We start from the raw sequence: 19,657 nt of genomic DNA, 5'->3' as shown, positions 1-19,657 counted from the left end.
GATCACCTGAAAAAGGTTAATAGATCCATGTTTTCCATTTACATAACCTCTGCCTTCATGCCCATCTTATCACAATAACATTTCATCCGAATAATCATCCCATGATAGAAATATACTTCATCTCTAAACAATATAAAGTCAGTAATGCACGTGTATTATACATGTATAGCAGTGTGTTAGAAGGTAACAACATGATATACTATGAAAGATCATCATAAATCTAATCAAGATCATAGAGGTTATGTTTAAAATGGTACGACACTATGTGAGTCCTTAGTGTTTATATCTCAGAGTAAACCAATTCATTCTACTGATCCTCAGCTAGTGTTTGGAAATTACATGTTCTAGTATATAATCAGCTTTTATAACTTGAGGAAAATAATCTTAAGACTTGTAGCAATACAATTTGATTCTGTCATACAATAGTAAAAATTAAAGATGTATAGACTTGTCATGAATAATTGATCTCGACTTAGCAAGGAAATAACTAGCTTTCTGAGAAACTATTCGATGACACCAAACAAAGATGAAGTTCAGTATTTTATGGAAATGTACCTTACTGCTGTAAGTACAAATGCAGTAGTAATTGGATAAAGAAAATATATATAAATATCAATCGATTAAGGAAAGTCGACCACATAACCTGATTTGTTGGAAGAAGGAAGAGCCTTGACTGGGTGCTAACAATCTAGTTCTTCCACTGCAGTAGTTCTGAACACACAGCTCTAGTAAGTTTGGAAAGTATTGGAGCCTTGGCTGGATGCTATTAACCAATTCCTTCACAGAAATAACTCCAACCGCAAACCTCAGTGTGATTACCAATCACGTCTTTCAGCAAAAGTATTCAATGAAATGGGAATATCACGGCAAGGAAATATGCCGAGGGAAAGAAAGTGAGGAAAACTGTAGAGAGATATCGGAAATAGAATGGGGAGAGAAAATAAATTTCTCTTTTTCGTTTCTCATGGGCCCCAAATATATATAGAGGCATTCGATATCTCAAGGCTTTCAAGAAGCTGCAACTCTTAAAGAATGTCATGCCTTCTTGGACGCCGATATAATATGCCAAGTGTGAAATTAGGTTTCTAGTAAAGAATTGAATAAATAAGGAAAAGAATTTGACGGTTATAAATCAAAAGAATATTATAAACATATTTATTTACTTGCACGTAAATATATCTTATTAAGATGGCACATAGTAAATGTTTATCCAAGGTTGTACCTTTTAAATATGTATATCTAAATACATGTTTCATCTTGAAAAATTTATTTTATCTTCTTATACATGTATTTAAATGTACATATTAAATAGATAAAATATTGTATAAAAATAATATTATGATGTCACCTTTAATTTATATTTATGGCCCATGGGTACGTACATAAATATGTATTATAATGATGTGGTGAAAATGTCAACCAAAATCCAATAAAAGTATGTACTTTATTTAAGATCAATAATGTTTTATCCAATAGCTCACGCGTGTCTAATGTGTCTATCCTATTATGCAGTCGCTAGGTTCTCAACCATGGTGATTCACGATTCATACCCATTTGCCCAGTGATGGTGATGCTCCTGTGCCCAATTCTTTTCTGACAATGCTTCCACCCCTTTGATGTGCTCCCTACAAGAAAATTCTCCGTAATTAAATCATATTACCATAACAAATTATTAATCATAAATGATCATATCGGCCAACCGCCTTTTCAATTCCATGAATTCATGATAAATAATCAACTAGCATGTTATCTTCATATGAAATTATAACGATTAACCATCTTACCATTTCACAGGATTATAACAAATTTAACTGTCAACTGACTTCATGTGAACCTCAACATCTATATGAACATTTTAATTTGGGTCGAAAACTGGGATGTAACATTCCACACTAGATATAGTTTTTGGCAAAGAGTATGTATTGAAGCTGGTAGTTAGCAGTAATAATGGGTTGTGCAATCAGTTTATAAGCAAACAGTATTTGGCACCATTAAGATCTTTCTATGTTTCCATGAATTGGCAGTACCATTCCAATAAGATCATTCTTAGTATATTGAAAGGACATTCTGGAATAATGAGTTTTACAAAGATGGTAAAATGAAAAGTTTATTCTATTTAACAGACTTTCAGGGAGACCATGTTCCAGATTTAGCAGATGATATCTAACAACATACAAATTGACAAAGTATTACTCCCAGAACATGCATGTCTGGATATCGTGTAGAACAAATGATCAATAGAATCTCACCTGATAATATTATAATTGATTATTAGGAGAGTCAATCTATATGAAAGCTAATGACTAATAAAATGAGCAATATGAGAGATGCGTCTCAGTTAACAAGGAAGTCATTTAGCGAAATGAGTGATGTGTATCACCAGCAAAGTTTTTAATTGAAGTCATAAAAGGAAATGCGATTACATTAATGATGCACAACAAAAGGAATTTAAGGACGGCAATTGAAAATTCATTACTGTTATTGCATGTGTGTAAAGTCTTGCTGCTTATATGTCTTCAGAGATTCAGGAGCAATACTCCATGTTCCATTCAAGTTGCAAGATAAAAACGTAACCACATACTGATTTGGCTTATTCGAGGTGATTATCTAACGACATTTCGAATTTGTTGCAAGTCTAGAGATATGAGCAGGAGGGTGGAGATGACAAAAAGTTACCAAGACTGTCCTTATTTGTGATGCAAGGATGATTCAGTACTATCTGCCAATAATCTCCACACTTTCTGGTTGCTCAACATTTCATAAAAGCCCGATACAATATCCATGATTATGGAAACTTCAGCACCCATATTTCACAAAGCAGCTAGTCATGATTTGATGATATACATCTAATGATGCTTCATATATTCTGCAGGTCTGGACAATGTACATGGAAGATGAAGACTTTCACCTATCCTGAATACATCACTATGTGTGGCAAGGACATTCTCCCAGATGATGCTCAACCCATGAAATATAAAAGTCAATGGGTGTACTGGAAAAAGCAGTAGAGAGCATGAATCTTGGATGTCAGTCTGGAGGTATATGCGTGAGCGTGGAGTTTCTATTTTCCGCAAAAGATCACATCCGATTTTGTAAGCACCATGGAAATTAGAACATACATGTTGTGAACCGATGAATAAATACTCAAGTGGTGGACGCAAAAGTCATGGATTAACGTCAATGAAGGATATAAGCCACCGGAATCATTAATTTGCTAGTTATATTTTGATATAATTAAAATCATATTAAGTATTTAATATTGGTTGGCTATTTGTTATAGAAGGGTGCAATGTTTGAAAAGCCAACCGATGCCCTTAGGTGCTCTATAAATATGAGATCTAAAACATAGTAGAGACAATTCATATTCCTACAAATTTTACATACCCAAGTTATACATGTGCACTTTGATATATTTTATTCTTCCATTGGTAAAAAAATGAAGTTTTGAACTAAGTTTGTGGATTGTGGATTATTGAATATATTCATATGAGATTTTGGAGCCAAACTATATTGGATGGATCATCTGTAAGGAGTGTCTCCAGAACAATTTTATTTCTAACATGATCAATAAGAAATATATATTTTATTTGCATGAAGCTTTAGAGTTAAGATATTATATAGTTTCATCCTTCATAATTATTATTTTAATTTTATAAATAATTTATATGATTGATAAGTGGACAGGATCAGTTATAGCATTTTAGAATTGAACATCATAGACATTGTGAAATATTTAATTGTTTCCGAATCTATGTTTGGTTTGTCTCTGAACCACAGGAGTCAAAGTACATTCTAGACTATTTTAAAATTGCATCCATATATTTGATTTGTCGCATCTTGATTACTAATTTGTTTATAATTGATGTGCATAGAATTTTATAAAGTTGTATGTTTTAAACATATAATACTGACTCTATCAGCCTTCGACACTGGTCTTTATATTTTCCATAATTCGCAATCCATATGCTGGCAATTATTTCATATCTTTCCTTTGGAGAATTAATATATTCATTTGTTGCATTAATTTGTACCTTTTTTAAAACATTCATTTATTATTATTAATTCATTATTTGCAAGTTTAAAGTTTTCTATAATTCTTGTCATTAAAAAAATTTCATTGCACTCACATTCTAATCGATCTGCTATAGCATCTTGTGCTTAATTGTTTTGTTAAGGATTAGGTACACCTGCCTTGGTTTTGCAAAGCCAGAAGCGCAGGGGATTTGGATCGCATCGATCAATTCTGTCAAGTTGGCCATAACCGGTTGGATATCCTAGTATCGAGTTGGCAAGACTCATAGGATTCCAATCTGCGATTTTGGGAACCAACAACACCTTCAACAAGATAAAGGAAGCCACGAGTTCTTGTCTAATTCTCGCATCGCCTGACTTCACTTAACCTTTCATCCTTGAGTGTGACACTTCCAACAAAGGCATTGGGGCCATGCTAATGCAAGACCGCCACCTTATTGCATTCAAGTCAAAAGCTCTCTAGAGAAGAATTGTCACATTCCATCTACGACAAAGAAACGCTCGACATCATGCACGCCTTAACAAAGTTTTGGCAATACCTTTACCACAACAACTTGAGGTATTTCTTGGAGAAGGGGGAGTTAAACAAACGAAAAAAGAAGTCAATGAGGAAAATCCAAGAATTTGATTTTGATATTAAATATGCCAAAAGTTTAAAAAAAAATGTTGTGGCTACACGATGTCAAGAAGGCTTGCCATATGCTCTCTGTCTCAAATTTCAGTAGATTGGAAGGTATACCTGTTGGTTGGCTATTTCAAGAATTCATTTGCATGCCACTTGATGGATGGTCAAGCTTAGGATGATAGGTACAAGGTGATTGATGACATCATATACTACAAGGGAAAAATGTATTTTGTACGTAAGTCAAAGATGAAGGAGAGAATTTTAAGCACAACCTATCTTTGGCTAGACATCTGGATACTTGAAGACTGGCCGAAAAATTTAGAAAAAGGTTTTCATGGGTCTCAAGAATGATGTCCTACAGTACATGCGGGAATGCTCCACATGCCCACTAAACAAATCCTAGCCTTACCTGCTAGATTTCTTTAGCCATGCCAATCCTTGGCCAAAAGTGGATAGTATCTTGATGGACTTTATCATAGGGCTTCCCAATGTGCAAGGAACATATTATATTTTTTTTGTGGTTGATTGTCTAACCAAATACACTCATTTCTGCGCCATCTCCACTAGGTACCATGCATCTCAAGTGGCATAGTTAATCTTTCAAGAGGTTTTCAGATGACACAGTCTTCCATGAAACATAGTAACAGGGATAGTCGTTGTGATATCCCCTTCCTAAGATGAAATTTAATGATAATAAGAATTAAAAATACAAGACCAAATAATTAAACAATATATATCTATGATGATCAATAATTAATTATATTAAACAAATAATTATACATTATAAACAATAAATATCTAAATTCTTTTTATAATAAAGAAAGGTATTTTGAGACAAATAATATAAATAATATCTCAATAAATATATTAGTAAATAATAAAAATGATAATATATGTCATATTTATTGATTGTGAATATGATAATAGCCTAAAATAATTATACCATAATAAGCCTTACAAATGGACACGTCTCTTCCTATTCTACAAGGAGATATATTAATATGCAAAAGACATTTTCTATTGGTGGGAAGGGGGGCGGAAATAGAGACAAGACAAAATGAACAATCAATGTTCAGATGAAATGTGGAATAACAAACACTCGAATATATCTCCGAGACATAGCATGAACGATTGGAAAATGATATGAGGAGGAACGAACATTGTAAGCCAGTGACATACCAGGGTTAGGGAATAGATATATATTAGAGAATATACCATGGATGCTAAAGATAATGTCCAAGTCCTAACACTTGGGGCAACTATATGAATTGATCATCTACAAAAAATAAGAAATAATAGAATGGAGGTACATTGGGAGAAGAAATAGCTTATGGGGAGCCATCTAATATTCATCGAGTGAAGGAGTAGAGAGTCAGTGTGAGCCAGAACAATCAATTTGAGAAACGATGGAAGATTAGCTGCATTGGTATTTGTTGAATGAGACTTCCATGTCTATCAATTCAAGCAATGATGAAAGAACATACAAAAACATATCAAGTCGTGCCCATCAACAAATATCATAGGAACCAAATAAGGATTCGAGAATACGTGTTCGCATACATATGTGATTCATGACTCCTCAGTAATCATCCAATTACTATTGTCATTCATATTTGGGGAGATGTGACATAATCTAAGGGATTAATTTCATTACTAGCAAGCCTAACCAACACACTCGCATAGGTAGCAAATGATGATACGTGAACAAGAATCTTCCTAACTATAGAATCAAGAGATAGTGGACAAATCTGGAGGACTAGAATAACATACAAAATTGGCAATTTCACTGACGTATACTCTCTAGCCAGTACTGAACGTAGACAACAAGAGGACATGGAATCAGTCCCAATGATGAATCAATGTGATGCCTACTATAAATGATGAGAGAGGCATTATGATTATAAAAATAGTGGAATTGAGGGAAGATTTTTTTATAATAAGACTCCAACAACATGATTCATAGATTATAGATTTTACAGCAAAGCAGAGGATTCAATCAAGGTCTCTGGGTCATGAAGATAAGGAATTCATGATTTATTACATAGAAATAAGAACCTTGAAATGGAAATATAAGAAATAAGCCCCAAGTCCCATACCATATAGAGACCAAGTTAAACTTGGTAGAGGGCATTCAAAATTTGAATGTCGAGTTTCTCATAGGAGAACTCAGAGATTAGAGGGGCATTCTATATGAATGTTGAGATTCCAAATGGGAATCCAGGGAGAGATTCATTATGAATCTCTAGAGATAATATATATATTGTAGCGGTCAAACATATGCATATGTAAGAGATAGAGACTTGGTAGAGGTGGTATCTCTACCAAGTAATATTACTAGAGATATCAAAGAGGCCTAAGGGAGGAGCTCTCTCTATGATAATTACCTAATCGAGATATAATTCTCACCAGAGGGTTAGGTGACTGGAGAAAGGATTTCTCTCGAAGGATTAGGAAGGGGTAGCTTGGGTAGTGTTTAGATAAGTATTTACTTAAATCCGATATTGCTAATATGTTTTACATACAATTTTCGATATTGTACTGACAAATGGTTGTAGGTTCCAGCATTCAAACATAAGTGGAAAGCGGGGACATTACAGTCGTTTCTTGGGTATCTTTTAGATAGAGTTATATTCATTGGCCAGGACAAAATTATCACCAACCACAAATTACCACCTACACAAAGATGGAAAGACAAATTATGAATAAATGGCTAGAGGGATATCTTAGGAACTATGTTTCAACACAACAAAGGGCATAGGTTCATTGGCTACATTTGAGTGGGTACTCTTACAATACCACTTATCAAACGTTGATAGGTATTATACCCTGTAAAACATTTTACAGCTAAGAAACTTCGACATTCATGGATTTGGCATTGGGTGATAATCACCCATCAAATGCAAAAGATTGGCTACAAGAGAGTCTGGAGAACCTAAGATCTGTCATGTATAACTTACAAAGGACTCAAAATAAACATAAGATGTATGTTGACTGATATTGGATTGAATGAAGTTTTGCAGTGGATGATTTGGTATACCTACAGCTCCAACCATACAAACAATTCTCTGTGAGGACAAGTGGTAAGGAGTAGTTGAGACTATGTTTTTATGGTCCCTACAAAGTGGTTTGGAGGGTGAATGAGGTTCTTACGAATTGGAGCTTCCTTAAGGAAGTTGGATTTACAATGTCATTTATGTGTTGTGTTAGAAGGTCATTAGGGAATGTGTCACAACATTGAAGTACTATCATCCATCGAAAAAGATGGAAAACTAATTTTGGAGCAAACCCAAATCAACGACGTCCGTCAGAAGAGGATGAGGTCATGTATCGTCAACTAATTTCTAATGTAATGGAAGGATCTTCCAAAAGAGGATGCTACCTAGGAAGGCAAGTAGATTTTGGAACACAATTCTACAATTGCTTGAGAGCAAGCAATCTTCGGTCCAGGAGGACAGTGATGTCCCTAATGTCATTAAATAAATCAATATGATAATACTTTGTATTTTGGCCCAGACATTAATTATCTCTCAGGCCCATTTTTATTTTATTGTCCGTAGGTGTGAGTCATGTTGGCACTTCTGTAAATCCTCAAGGGTTTCATCGAAGGGTTATTTAATATCGACTTGTAGGATGCTTTTGTTATGCCTCATGGAATATTTTATTGTATTACAAATTCCATTTGGAGTTAATGTGTCACAATTTCGGAAGTGAAAGATCTTCCCTATTTGGTAAACACAATTTTGGTGGGATTACTCACCCACCCTATTCTACTCTTCTCACTTTGTCTCAGATTTGACAAACTTGAAATACTATCATTATTTAAATCTTGAGTTCTATCTGTCATTGATATTTTGGCGACAACCCCATCAGCGTCCACTTTGTAACTTGGAATACACATTTTAAATCACTTGCATTTCTTGACTCTAGTTGCATTGTCAAAATAATAAAAATTGAACTCTTGAAGCCAGTATTTGCCAGCAAGATGTTGAAGGCAATCTCTGCAAAAGGCAACACAATCCATACAACTGCATTGTATAGCTACGAGACTAAGGTCGAGGGTGTATTAACCATACGACATTCAACATCACCATATAGTATCACCTTATGACAGGCAACCAAGGTGGGACGTACGGATTGGGTGGTGGTCACTAGACAACCCAAGCATCAAAACCAAACACACAAGGGGAAGGACATACAACACTAATACAGTATGATGTCAGAGCTTCTTAAAAGCCATACATTGAAGGTAGAGAGAGAAATTGCCAAGCTTGGTTCGAGTGTTTGAAAGAACGATGCTAAGTCTATTTGAAGATCATACGCTAGTCAAGATTGTTCCAAATTGACCTTGGGACACTACAATAGCCATACTCTAGTAGTGATATAGAATCTACAGCACCGCTACTGTAGTGATGGTATTATAGCAGTGGTACAAAATGATATTGTAGAAAACTGAAAACTCAAAGAAAGGTTGCAATCTTTTCTACGAACTGCATTTCTTAGATGAAACTGCCTCAAGGAACATGATTAATTTCATTATTTTCTCGTTCCTAAAAACTAAGAAGGCTTTCATGATCCAAATCTCAAAGTCAACAATTTTTTTTGTCTTTATGAGAACAATGCACATGAGTAGTTAAACTGTTAAATAAAAAAGTGTCTTGATTTCATAAATTGGATGGGTTTTCTTTGAGCAAATTATCTTTCTTTAAACTCCTTTTTGACCCCATTTATTTATATTTTCTTCCAAAAGAGTTCATTTAAAATGCTCTAATAGAATATTACAATTACATAAAGCCTTTTTTGTGTTCTATTAGATGACCCAGTTTATCAAAATGATAATAACATCAAGATGTCAATTTATAACATAATTCCAAGGAACCCTGTCTCTAACCGCTTATCTCCTGTATGAAGAACATCCCCAAAAACTTCTCGACAAGTAGGGTTCCTTTGGCTGTCTTTATAGTCTCCACTGAAATACTTAGGGCATAAGGTGTTATAAAAAGCTTTAACTTTTATCCTCTATCATCAACTTTGCAAAATCATTATTACTTGTCTATTAGTAATGATATTGATAGCTTCTATACTCTTTTAATCCATCTTCTCAATTGCTTCTGTAGAAAGACCCGTCAAAAGGGTTCAATTTTTCACTTCTCTTGTAGTGCCATTTTTCTTAAACTATTGTTCTTTAAAGAGTTTACTAGAATATAATTAGAGATCTTTGCATGGCATTCATTCAATTGTTTGAAATAATGGAAGCCATTGAGTATTTCCAATCTTCTCAAACGTCTTTTAGTGACACATCCATGCAAACCTTCTCCACTCTCAAAAAGACAATATTAAACTTCTCATAACTAGGCAACTCATATCCATTGCCATGTGTATCAGTATTAAACTATCAATATTTTTGAATTTTAATATGTATTATAATCTAATATGATATATGTAGTGTGAGTTTTGAAATGTGTCTTCGACACAATGACATTTGACATTTGTGTATTTAAACTCTAAAGTTAATGTGAAACTTTACCTCTGATCTTTTTTTCAAGTTCTATGTCATGGTATTTTCTAGAAATTAAATTAAATTGAAAAAGTTGGTGTCTTCAAGTAATCATGTCTCCTATTTTCTAAAATTAGCAATATCGACCGCCATCGTACATTTCAATAATGATCGCGCTAGAGGGGAATAACAGAGGTTCATGGAGGGATACCCTCGAATTCAATCCCCATCCCATCTTCACGGGACAAATGTATTGATTGTGGAATCACGACATGAGGAACATAAATGCTATGGGGGAGGGTTAGGGGTTCAAGGTGTAGGCGACAACCACCCTTCCTCTTTTGTCTCTTGCCCGTAGGGATTGATCGTGCCCGTCTGCCTAAAATTCCCCAGCAACAGATGCTTCTATGGCCAAGACAAGAAAGAATTGACTAAAGGAGCAACGTTTTAGCTACTACAATTGCCGCATCAGGCACAGGTCCAGCTCGAGTGCTTTTGGTGGTTGCATTCATTCTACGCCTCCAATCCTGCTTGTCATAGTGGGGAACCCCTGATGTCTGCATGCAGAGGTCGAGTTCGAGTACTTGAGTCTCCAAGTACCATGTCTCCTTGTAACCTTGGTTTACGATGTTTTAAAATAAAATTTCTAGGATTAACTTAAAGTTTTTATATTATTTCTGAACTTTATCCCATAGTTTACAAGAAATAGAATAATAGGCTATTGGTCTTCCACATATTTTAACTTTGAAAAGAACATCAATTATTTCCTTGAGGCGAGAACTAATAAACCAAGTCTCCACACAATACACATTTATAATATAATTGAAGAACACATTTACTCACATATACCCATCTTAAGTTGTATTTGATATGCACCAAGGTAAAATGTCAATCTCTATATAGTTACACCTTACGCCTTTTAAACACCTTGCCATGCATAGGAGATCCATGTTAAATGTGTGTGCTAGATTTTGTTGTTAATGATTTAAACAGTGACAAATCTATTTACCAACAAGAATAAGATCATCTCTTTTAACAAATATACATAAAAATATTAAGATAATATTTTTTCTCTTATGATGACAGCTAGTAATTTCATAATCCTATTTTCAGACATTAATAAATTTATCTTATCTTATTTGTAAAATTGTGACGTCACCTTTTTAGCAAGTGCTAGGGGCTTGGTAGTGTAAGGTCATCATTGCGATCCCCGTAAGCTTACAACTTGATTTGAAGGTCTCTTGTGATTGACTTACTATTTATAGTAAGTCAGTATGAGCTAGTTTCCATTTTTTGGCATGGCATTTGGGTGCTATATATGATCAATGTTACTTTTGCATTAGAGTGGGCCACTTGATGATTTATGGGATATTATGACTATTGGTCATTATTCAGGTTATTTAATTGACTTATACTTAATGCATAAATTATTAACATAAGTTGTATGTTTATTAAAAGTGCAATATGGCACCTAGAGGGAATTAATTAATGATTATTCAAATTTAAAAGCACACCCAAGTAAAAAGGAAGTTATGATTTAAGTGAAAAGTGTGAAGTTGAAGACACTAGCCATTGTGTATTGGAGAATCTATTTGGATTGATTAATATAAATGCAGCTCTAGAAACCAAATCAATCCATCCTTTGCATATTATTGTTTGTGATTGATGTTTGGATTGTTAAGTTTATGGATCTTTGATAGATAAAACAATTACAATAAATATATTAACAGTAGGTACTCTTACTTGTACTATAGAAGAGCAGAGTTTGTCTTCAAATAATGGTGATCTCTTACTGATCGGGTTCAATATCTCCCCTTTGTGATTCACTGAAAATATCAACTATATGTTGAATGTGATATGTACGTTGTATGCTACAACAAGTTAGATTTAAGGAAGATATACTGAAATAATAACAATGTATTACTTGCAGATCATTGGGTCCTGTGATGTCATTTATTAATCACATTCTTTAGTGATTTGCCTTACATTTTATATAGGGAGGGAAAGTCACGACCACCATAGAGTCATGACTGGCCACGTAGAGTCATGCCTCTTCGGCGGCATGGCTAACGACTAAGGTAATCCCGATCCTAACAAAGCACTTGATACATAATGTGCAAATAGAAAAGGACACTGCCTTAAGACGTTGATCACACTGCCGATTGGTATTATTTATCTGTCAATGATTATGCTGCAATTATATATTAATCTAAGCACGCACGTGCGCGCGCGCACACACACATAATTAATAATCAACAATAATAGTATTAATAATCAACAATAACAGTTTATCTAAAACATAAACATAGATCAGATAAGTATCATTTTACTTCTACTGATGCTAAAACATTAACACTCCCTCTTTAGCAAGGGAGAAGTAAAATACAATTTGAATTTCGGAGTAGAACACTTGATAGCTTATTTGATCTTCACACAATGAAACAATTATAGTCTAGATAACAAAAATACCAAGTTATGAACACTATCATAATGTATATTATAATCTCTAATTGTTTGAAACAATATCTAGAGTAAACACAATGAAAATGTTACCTATGATCTCTAATTGTTTGAAGCAATGTCTAGAGATGTCCATAGTAATGACATAAGATTTCATGATCTCTAATTGCCCAAAGCAATGTCTAGAGATGCCCATGAAAATTCATGATCTCTAATTGCTCGAAGCAATGTCTAGAGATGTCCATGATAACAGGCCTATTATTTACAAGATCATCACCTTGTAAATAATTACCTTATGAATAAATATGTTCATGAAAGATAGTCACCTTTCATTATATATAATGCTACTAACCAACAATAGAAGCATAAACTCATATGAATTAAAATTTAATTTAATATTCAATATTACAAATTAATCATACCAAGTTTTTCTCTGAAGCATTTCAACTTCACTTTAGCAAGAGGCTTGGCAAAGATATCAGCTGTTTGCTCATTAGTACAGATATACTCTAATTGAATGATTCCTCGATTCACCATATCTCGAATGTTATGGAAAGAAATTTCAATATGTTTGGAGCGATTGTGGAAAACCGGATTGGTTGAAAGCTTGATGCAACTTTGATTATCACACTGAATCACAGTTGGCTTCAAAGATTTTTTAAACAAATCTGCTAACAACTTTCGTAGCCATACCGCTTCGCTAGCACCCAAAGAAGATGCGATGTATTCTGCTTCGATGGAACTTAATGCAACTGAAGTTTGTTTTCTATTGGACCAAGAAACCATGCCAGATCCTAGATTGAAGCAATATCTAAAAGTACTTTTACGTTCAATAGGACTGCTTGCCCAATCAGAATCTGAATATCCATGAAGTTCGATGTTGACTTTATCATATTTGATTCTCATTCCAATAGTACCCTTTAAGTATCTCAAAATGTATTGAGTTGCATGTAGATCTATCTTCTTTGGTGCACACATAAACTGACTAAAGGTGTGAGTAGCATAGCATATGTCAAGACGAGTATTAACCAAATACATTAAAGATCCAATAATCTACTTGTAATAAGTAGAATCTGTAGGTTTTAATTTGATCATATCATATTTCAACTTGTGAAGATTTACTTCCATAGGAGTAGTTGCTGGTTTACATTCCATCATTCCAAATTTTGTTAAGATGTCAACTGTATATTTTCCTTGATTCAGAATAATGCAGTTATGTTGCTCCCAGACTTCTAATCCAAGAAAATAGTGAAGTAGACCTAAGTCTTTCATTTCAAACTCTGTTGTGAGTTCTTGTTTGCATTTCTTTATGAGATGTTTCTCACCTGTTATCAACAAATCATTAACATATAACACAAGGATAATCATATCATCACCATTTGTTCTGAAATATAAGTTGGGATCAGCTTCATTTTTGGAATATCCTAACTTCAATAGATAGTTGTCTATCCTTTCATACCAAGCTCTAGGAGCCTATTTGAGACCATAAAGTGCTTTCTTTAACTTATAGACATGAGTTTTGCTATCATGAGTACTAAATCCTTCTGGTTGCTCGATATAGATTTCTTCTTCAATCTTGCCATTAAGGAATGTTGTTTTGACATCCATTTAATGTACCTTCCACCTTGGATGCTGCAATAGCCAAGATGGTTCTGACTGAAGTATATCTAGCAATTGGAGCAAATGTTTCTTCATAATCACTGCCTTCTTTCCGTGAGAAACCTTGTGCTACAAACCTAGCTTTGTATTTTTCAATGTTGCCATCAGATGCATGTTTAATTTTAAACAACCATTTGGAAGAAACAACTAATTTGTTCTTAGGTCTTGGTACAACATCCCATACATCAATTTTTAATATAGAGTTATATTCTTCAATCATTGCTTCTTTCCAAGACTAATTTGAAAATGCTTCTTTAACACTAGAAGGTTTTGTTTCTATAAGTTCAATTAACAATGCAACATAACACGATTGATTTCTTGTTCTTTTGCTCCCTTGCATTACTTCATTAGGTTCAACATGATTTTCTTCTATAATTTTCCTAGCCCATAGTGCCCTCTTTTTATTATTGATATTTTTAGAATCTTCATGATTAGACATAGTGGAAGAGGAAGGTTTAGAATCAATCTCCCTCTCAATTTCTATTGGTTGATTTTCATCATCTTCAGGAATAGACTTCGTAATAGATTCATCATTGTTTCTGAAAATTTTAAAGGTAGTATCTTCTTCAAATTTCACATCTTTGCTAATCTCAATTGTTCTTTGACCTGGAATGAAGATCTTGTATCCTTTTGTTGTTTCAATATATCCAATAAATATTCCCTTCTTCCCGGAAAGTTCTAGTTTTGTTCTTGTCTTTTTAGGTATGTGAATATAAACTGGACATCCAAATATTCTTAAATGACTTAGATCAGGTTTAATGCTAGTGAATACTTCTTTTGGAGTGGTGTTCTCTAAAACTGAGTGTGGACATCTGTTTTGAATGTAGACTGCAGTGTTAAATGCTTCGGCCCAAAAGGAAGTACGAAAGTTTTGATCATGCATCATTGCTTTGGCTGATTCAACAATTGATCTGTTTTTAAGTTACACAATTCTATTCTGTTGAGGATTATAAGGTACATAAAACTCCCTCTTAATCCCAACAACAATGCAAAAATTCTTTAAAATATCAGAAATATATTCACCTCCATTGTCTAATTTTAGAATTTTTATTTTATGTCATGACTGATTTTCAACTAAAGCTTTGAATTCTTTGAATTTTGATAAGACTTCAGTTGATTCCTTTTGTTTCAAAAAATAGATTCAGGTTCTTCTAGAGTGATCATCAATAAAAATTATATAGAAGAAGCATCCATTAAGAGAAGGTACAGACATAGGACCTCAAAGATCAATGTGAATCAGTTCAAGAATGGATTTAGATTTGTGAACACTTTTAGGAAATGATTGTTTAGAATTTTTACCTAAAGTAGATCCTTTGCAAATACTTAAATGATCAATTTTTAGGCTAGGTAAACATTTTACGATTTTTCCTATGGATGATAATGCTTGGTAGTGAAGGTGACCTACCCTCCTATGCCAAATTTCGGTGGAATTTGAAGTTTCATGACTAAGAGCTAGCTTTAAGTTTTGATTATTACAAAGTTTATAAAGACTTCAATTTCTAAATCCAATGGAAATGACTTTCTTAATATTAGAGTTCTTGAGCCAAGATAGAACTTTGTCCTCTTGAAATGTGATTCTAAAACCTTGATCAGCAAGACTAGAAATAGATACTGGATTTCTCTTTATTCCTGGTACATATAAAACATTTTTGAGTTTTAGTGTAATTTCTGAGTTTAGTTGAATTGAACATGAACCAATTCTTTTAATAGGATGAGTAGAGTTATCTCCAATGATAACTTCTTCTGAGGCTTGTTTAGAGAAGGTTTCAAATTTGTTTTTAAAACCAATGATGTGTCGAGATGCTCCACTGTTGATGATCCAAGTATTGTTATTAGAGTTTAATTCACTTGAAAGGGCTAAGTAAAAAGCATAGTTTTCTCTTTCTTCTTTCTCTTCACCCTCTTCTTTGATTTCTGCTAAGACTACTTGAATTCTCTTCTTTTCAAGACAGAATTTGTGGGTGTGATCAATTTTGTCACATTTAAAACATCTAACTTTTGACCAATCACGTTGCTTGTAAGATTTGTTAGATTCCTTTTTGTTGTATTTGAATTTTCTCTTCTTATTTGATTTTACATGAAGTTTTTGAATTTCTCCCTCTTGATTTGTGCTTAGTCCTCTTGAGACTATTCTAGATTCTTTTTTAGTGCATTCATTTTTTTTAATATATCAAATTTTCGAAGTTCGGGTCGAGAGCTTAATCGTCAAATAAACATTTCCCATGATAGTGGAAGGCCTCTCAGTGCTATCATGTTGAGTTCTTTGTCATCAACTCAACTTTCCATTGTTGCAAGTTGATCTTTTAGTTCAGAAATTTTTAAAAGTATGAGGTGATAGATTCTCCAATTTCATCTTTATGTATGGTAGATTTTGTTTTAAAGTTAATAATCTACTAGTATTGTTGATTTCAAATGTATCTCGAATCGTGGAGAACATTTCAATTGCACTCTTGAGACTAGATATGGATGGTAGGATATGATCTTTTACAGAATCTATAATGATCTTCATTGCTTTGTTATTATGTCTTTTCCATGTTACTTTCTCTGGTCCATTTTCAAGTATAGACATGTTTGATTCAATATATTCTTCTAATTCCATTTCCCTTAATATTATCATTACTCTAATTTTCTATGAAGAGAAATTAGAAGCACCCTCAAGCCTATCTTCTAGTCGCACATGATTCACCATTTTAATGATTAAAGTTTTAGCCCCTTTTTCTTCTAAAAATATGAGATTTTAAATTTTATTTTTGTGTAATGGTTTTTCTTATCAGAATGGCTCTGATACCATGTTAAATTTATGGATCTCTGATAGATAAAACAATTACAATAAATATAATAACAGTAGGTACTCTTAATTGTACTATAGAAGAGCAGAGTATGTCTTCAAATAATGGTGATCTCTTACTGATCGGGTTCAGTATCTCCCTTTTGTGATTCGCTGAAAATATCAACTGTATGCTGAATGTGATCTGTATGCTGTATGCTACTGCAAGTTAGATTTAAGGAAGATATACTGAAATAATAACAACGTATTACTTGTAGATCGTTGGGTTCTATGATGCCATGTATTAATCACATTATTCAGCGATCTGCCTTACCTTTTATATAGGGAGGGAAAGTCACGACCACCCTAGAGTCATGACTCTATGTGGCCAACTAGAGTCATGCCTCTTCGGTGGCATGGCTAACGACTAAAGTGATCCCGATCTTAACAAAGCACCCAATACATAATATGCCGATAAAAAAGGAGACTGCCTTAAGACGTTGACCATACTGCCGATTGGTATTATTTATCTATCAATGATTATGCTACAATTATATATTAATCCAAACATATATATATATATAATCAAGAATGACAATTTATCTAAAACATAAACACAAATCAGATAAGCATCATTTTATTTCTACTAATGCTAAAACATTAACATGGATGAGTACAAGGGTTTGGAAAATTGCATGTTGAAAGAATTGTGAATTCTTCTTCAGGTTGTGTAATGTCTCCGTTTTTAGCATTCATAGCATAATGTTGTCGTTAGCCTATTTCCCCACGGTCCCGTAGGCTAACCAGGACATTAAAGGGGCTTAGAGGCCATTTGGCCTAGATAGTTTTAGTTGCAGGTCTTTCTGAGGGGTTTTGAGGCAACTTTGGGCATACTTACTATTTATAGTAAGTCATCTTGGATATGGTCGGACATCCAGTGGCAGCGGTATGTCGATGGTAATTGTTTAAAATTGACAAGAAGACTTGTTTATCATTGATAAGATTTGTTATGCATTGATAAAGCTATTTTATAAAGTTAAATTTAAATATTTAACTTTATTAATGCATAGACTATAGTTGTGGAAAATATTTAAATTAAAAGAGTCCCCTTTATTTTATAACACATTGGAGACATAAGTTACATAAAGGGAGTTATCTTTTATCCCACATTGAGAAAACGGAAGATGGAGCTCTTGTGAGAACACTATAAAAGAAAGGGAAGAGCTTCTTTTTAGTAGGCTTGGAAATATCAAAGAAATTGAGAAATTTTCTGGAGATTGTCTCAATAGTTTGGAGGACGAAATCCCTTCAAGCTGGAAATCTTGACGCCATTGAAAGATATGGTCTTGAGATTCAACATAGTAGCAGTCCGAAAAAGCGGAACCGAAAAAGTAGGCTGAAAAAGCGGGTACGAAAAAGCTGTCCAAAAAAAAGTGGAACCGAAAAAGCAGGCTAAAAAAGCGGGTATGAAAAAGCAGGCCGAAAAAGTAGTTCGAAAAAAGCAAAGCAGAAGGGGCAGCATAGAAGGAAATTATTTTAGCCATCTACAACCAAGTTCTTTTGTTAGTATTGTTTTTTAGGGTGTTATAAGCTTTCAGCTGTAAGTGTGCATTATACCAGCATTATCATTTTGTAATCCATGTAAATGCCAAAGTCTTGGCCATATTTCATGAGCATTGTAATTTTCATTGCAATTAAGAAGATAATAGTTGCTGGTGTCATTTAAGCAATTTAATATAATTATTTATCAGCTAGTTAGTTTGCATACCAACTGTTTGTAAAAATGCCAGTTGGCTGTAGGTGTTCATTTCTCATGCTTAGATCATATATATGTACTGAATATTGTCAAAATTAGTAGCACACTCATGTTAGGTCATTGTGTAGTCCATTGTAGTCTTTTAGCACAAGATTCTCATTGATGCAAATTGAAGAAAAAAGTCATTTGAAGCTAGCTGAAACACTATATCAGTCATACGTCCCTTGCATGAATTGTTTGATGAAATTCCTTGAGCTTTCATCAGCATTTTGTGAGGGCAGATTTGAGGAAGGTCATTACAGTGGTATCAGAGCTTACTTGCAAAGTGTTTGACGAAATGTCAAACAACTTAAGTATAAAGATTTTTGGTGTCTGAAGAAGTTATAACCTATTGGGGTTATTACAGGTTGTTTCACTTTGAGTTGATTTTATGGTAGATTGCAGCAATTGTGTTTGGAATTGAGTAACAACTTAGAGAAGGCATTCAACATTAAAAGTTTGCAAATCTTTGCTAGTTTGGGCATCTTACATATTAGCATATTGCAGCAATTATGAGGAATCAGATCGGAATCAAATCGGAATCAGCAAGGCCTACTTGAATCGTGAATCGCCTATGAATTGGCTACAAATCGACAAGGTGAAAAAAGCCTTGAAATTCAAAGATTTTAAAATTGGTGATTTTTGGTGATTTTTTACCAACTTGCCAATTTTTGGGGCCAATTTTGCCGATTTCTGGCAATTTTTGACAAAAATCACTGATTCAGGCAATTTTTGGCACAAAAATTGGCAAGCTGATTCACTGACTCACCATGAATTGCATGACTTAAGTCAGATCGCGAAATCATGTTAATCGCCTGAATCGCG

General features: G+C 33.8%; 1 protein-coding gene across 1 annotated transcript in view; it reads right to left on the bottom strand.

Moving 5' to 3' along the window:
- Positions 1–19,657, bottom strand: part of LOC149548244 (RING-finger, DEAD-like helicase, PHD and SNF2 domain-containing protein) — a 280,879-nt gene that overhangs the window by 19,664 nt on the left and 241,558 nt on the right. The window lies entirely within an intron of this gene.

This window comes from Cupressus sempervirens, chromosome 7, assembly GCF_028749045.1.
Source record: "Cupressus sempervirens isolate cs-2001-9-10 chromosome 7, ASM2874904v1, whole genome shotgun sequence".
Classification (NCBI taxonomy): domain Eukaryota; kingdom Viridiplantae; phylum Streptophyta; class Pinopsida; order Cupressales; family Cupressaceae; genus Cupressus; species Cupressus sempervirens.
The sequence above is the reverse complement of the archived record's forward strand: the minus strand, read 5'-3'. Positions and strand labels throughout refer to the sequence as shown.